This window comes from Myotis daubentonii, chromosome 16, assembly GCF_963259705.1.
Source record: "Myotis daubentonii chromosome 16, mMyoDau2.1, whole genome shotgun sequence".
NCBI lineage: Eukaryota > Metazoa > Chordata > Mammalia > Chiroptera > Vespertilionidae > Myotis > Myotis daubentonii.
In genome coordinates, this window is record NC_081855.1 from 10,215,208 (window position 1) to 10,219,892 (window position 4,685).

At 45.7% G+C, this 4,685-nt stretch overlaps 1 pseudogene; it reads right to left on the reverse strand.

Moving 5' to 3' along the window:
* Window positions 1–751: 751 nt before the first annotated feature.
* LOC132218758 (neugrin-like) lies at window positions 752–1,517 on the reverse strand (annotated as a pseudogene).
* Window positions 1,518–4,685: the final 3,168 nt, after the last annotated feature.

Here is a 4,685-nt window from a genome sequence, read left to right on the forward strand (position 1 = left end):
GCCAATAGAAATCAAGACTTAATTACAACAGGAGAACCCAGATAACCTACATAAGGGACATTCCTGGAGCACTCACTGCAGATGTTCTAAGAGACTATGCTGCTGGGCCCTACAGAACACCTACTATATACACTGTACCAAGACTGACAGCCATAGAAGAACTACCTAATACATAATAATAAACACAAGGATGAAGTCAAAATGGGAGAAAAATAAACAGGCCTCAAACAAAAGAACAGAAGAAATCTCCAGAAAAAGAACTAAATGAAAAGGAGGCAAGTAATTTATCAGATATAGAGTTCAAAAGAATGGCTATAAGGATGTTCAAGGAACTTGGTGAGAACTAAAGCAGATGAAAAAGGACATAAAAACCATTAAAAACAGTCATAAACAAAGAATACAATATCTGAAATGAAGCATACACTAGAAGGAATAAACAGTAGGTTGGATGAAGCAGAGTACTGAATCAGCGATTTGGAAGACAAGATAGCAAAACACACCCAGTCAGAACAGCAAGAAGAAAAAAAGAATTTTAAAAAATTAGAATAGTTTCAGGGAACTTTGGGACAACATGAAGCATACCAACCTCTGAATCATAGGGGTACCAGAAGAAGAAGGAGAGCAAGGATTGAGAACCCATTTTAGGAAAAAAATGACTGAAAACATTACTAACTTGATGAAGGAAAATGATACACAAGTCCAGGAAGTACAGAGAGTCCCAAACAAGATGAACCCAAAGAGGCCTACACACAGAAATCCAGGCAGCTCAAATATACTTGCTCAGCCGTGTTTCACGTGGCATCTCCACAAGCCAGGCTCCAGTTCAAATTCTGTACAGGAAGTTCCCATTGTCGTCAAAGAACTCCCGCCCCCTCTGCGCAACCTTGCTGCTGAAGTTCTGGTCACCCGGTTCTCTTGCCTTCAACTCTTCCAGCATCTTCACACTTGGCAGTTCATCACTGTCAGTGCCTCTGGTGCCCTCACAATTGCTGGTGGAGAACTTCTGCAGCTCTCTCTGATGACTTTGGGCTGCAGCAACCGCCACAAAGCTTTCCTTGTCCAGGCTCTCGACTCCTTTCTTCCTTCCTGTCTCCTCGGTGTGTTTGTACTCTGAGTGTTCAGTTCTGTCACCTTCAAAGCTGTGCTGTGACCTTGGCCTTGAGATGAGGCTTCACCTCCTGACATGGGGTGGCCTGCAGAAAGCAGCCTCCAGGTCTCCCCAGAGCCTGCAAGCTGGCAAGTGAGGAGGCAAGCCCAGCTCTCTTAAAGACTTTTTGGTCCTGCTTCAGTTTCTGCTCCAATGTGGGTACAGACTTGCTTTTTAAAACCCTTCTGATCACATCAGTGCTAACCTCAAAGCCTTCAGCCACTCTGGGAACTGACCAGGACTCTGGAAATTCTTCGTGTAAATACCGGATCTGCTCCATGGCTTCCCATGTCAGAGTCCTGGGAGGGGCCCCTCGCGGCTCCATTTGCCTCTGAATGTTCTGGAACAGGATGGCTTTTTTTCTGTCGTTTCAGGGCGCTGGGGGAGAGAACTAGTGGCAGAAGCCATGCGTGAAGCGACATGGGTGGTTGAAGTGTCTCAGGCTAAATCCCGCAGCGCCCAGCCCTCGTCTCTGTTCACTGCCCCGGAAATCTTACACCTACAACAGCAGCCCCCGAGCAGGGCGAACTCTAAATGGACGATGAAATACGTCACTGGATTAGGGACGCTGTGGTCCCAAAGGAGCTGAACACCTGCCCCTTCGCCTCTGATAAGGAAAGAAGTAAGGGCCAGCCCTGCTGCAGGCTGAGGGCCCCGGGGAGGGGGGGGGGGGGTTGGGGATGGGGGAAGGAGCCAGTACCGCTCCACCTCCTGCAGCTCCTGCCCCTCTGTTCCCAGTGGGAATCGGGTGGGCTCGCAGCGGGTAGATTCCGGGCCTGCCACTCCCTGGGTTGTGAACCCACAGTGAGCAATGACAGCACGGACAGGCGCCCTGAGCAAGAGACTCAGAGCACCGGCCATGTTGACCGAACTCTTGAACAAATTCTTGTAGCAATATTTTTTATGATATATGTCCTTGGGCAAGGGAAACAAAAGAAAAATAAATGGGACTACATCAAACTAAAAGTCATTACACAGCAAACCATCAAAAAATGAAAATACAACCCACTGAATGGGAGAACATATTTGTCAATAATACATCTGATAAGGGGTTAGCATCCAAAATTTAGAGAACTCATACAACTCAACACGAAAAAACAATCCAATTAAAGAATGAGCAAAGGATCTGAATAGGCACTTCTCCAGAGGGCATACAGATGGCCAATGCACATATGAGATGATGCTCAATGTCACAATCATCAGAGAGATGCAAATTAAGAGATGCACATCTGTCAGCATGGATATCAATAATAAATTAACAAACAAGTGCTGGCGAGGATGTCGGGGAAAGGGAACCCTTGTGCATGTTGGTGGGAATGCAGATGAGTGCAGCCACTGTGCAAAACACTATGGAGTTTCTTCAAAAAATTTAAAATGGCTCTGGCCAGGTGGCATAGTTAGTTGGTGTGACATCCACACACCAAATGTTTGTGGGTTTGATATCTGGTCAGGGTACATAACTAGGTTGCAGGTTCTATCCCAGGTTGGGGCAAATATGGGAGACAACCAATTTCTCTCTCTCTTTCTCAAGTCAATAAATGTATCCTTAGGGGAAGATAAATTTTTTTTTGAAAAAAAAGAATTGATTGAACTGCCTTATGACCCAAAGATTCCATTTCTGGGAATATATCCAAAGAAACCTGAAGCATCAATTTGAAAGAGTGTATGCACCTCCATGTTCATTATAGTGTTATTTATAACTAGAGGCCCTATGCATGAAATTCATGCAAGAGTTGACCTTCGCAGCCCCAGCTGCCTCAGCCCTCACAGCCCTAGCTTCTTCGTCTGGAAGGACATCTGGACAGTCTTTCTGCTGTTTGGCTATTCAGTCAATTTGCATATTATGCTTTTATTATTATAGCCTAAGGAACTGTGGGCTGTGAGGCTGTGGTGGGCACAGGGGCAGGTCTCGGCCCATCCTTCACACCCCCAGTCCCCTGTCTGCCGGCATCCCCACTCCTGCCACCATCTTTCCCACGTACTGACGGTGCCAGCCCTGTTCGCACCTGCTGATGGTGCAGAGTGATTGGAGCCAGCACCATCAGTGGGTGTGAGTGGTGGCTGCTGCCCTGATTGCCCCTCAGGAGCAGCAGGTGGTGGAAAAGCCCTCAGGGGCTATTGGGGCTGGTGACCAGTGCCTCACCTTGGTCTGGTTCCCCAGCTCACCTCCTCCACTATCCTGCCATGACAGAAGCCCACCATGTTCCGTACGAGTGCCCTGGTGGTCAGCTCACGTCATAGCAACTGGTTGATCGCCCATTCATTCTATTTGCATATTAGCCTTTTATTGTATTGGATAGCCAAGATTTGGAAACAGCCAAAGGGTCCATCAGTAAATGAGTGCATATAAAAGGTGTGGTACATTTACACAATAGAATATGAGTTGACTGTAAAAAAACAACAAAGAAATCTTATCTTTTGTGACAGCATGGATGGACCTGGGGAGCATTATGCTGAGTGAAATAAGCCAGTCAGAGAAAGGAAAGTACCATATGATCTCACTTATATGTAGAATCTAATGAATGAAAAAAATCTAACAAACAAAATAGAGACAGACTCATAGAGACAGAGAATAGACTGACAGCTATCAGAGGGGAGGGAGTGTTGGGGGACTGGGTAAGGGGGAGGGAAGGGAAAGGGACTAAGCAAAAAATACCCCCCCCCCCAAAAAAAAACACACAAGAAAACCCCCAGTGACTCATAGACACAGACAACAGTATGGTGATTACCAGAGGGAAAGGCGGGCCTGGGGAGGCAGGAGCTGGTAAAGGAAATGATAAATGATGATGGAAGGAGACTTAACTTGGGGAGGTGAATACACAATACAATATACAGATGATGGACTATAGAAATGCACATCTGAATCCTACATAATGTTATTAACCAGTCACCCCAATAAATTCAATTAAAATAAAATAAATTATGTTCTTATATTACTTATGTATTTAATCAATTATTGTATGTGACTGTGACTGTGTGTTTGCATGTGTGTGACTGTGCATGTGTGTGCATACACATTATGACTCCCCCTTTCTGCATCTCTTATCTGTATATGAAACACTGCAGACTGTAATTTAACAAGCCTCCATGGTGGTTTTTTTACATGATGTTTCAGAATCATTCTGAACCCTCTTCCTTTATGTACTCATTCATCTCACAACTATTTACTGAGTGCCAACTCTATCCCCAAAGCCAAAAGCACTAAATAACCAAGTTCATGAAGACTGTTCTCCGACCCTCAAACACTTTGAACTTGTTGCTCAGGAGATAAATGCCAGCCAGTGCAGCAGACTCTGCCACAGGCATGCAGGAAGTCACAGAGGCAGGAAGGCCCTACTGCCTGCGGGAACAATGACCTCAGTGTAGACAGAGGTACCCAGGGCTGGGCCCTGGGAGGAGCAGAGTTCTGAGAAATGAGCTGGAAAAGTCGGGTGGGACAGGTTGTAAATAACCTTTCGATTTAGACAGTGCCCACCGTCTGTCTGGCACTTTGCTTTACAAATGTTATTTTATTTGATCAGCATAACAGATAGGTATT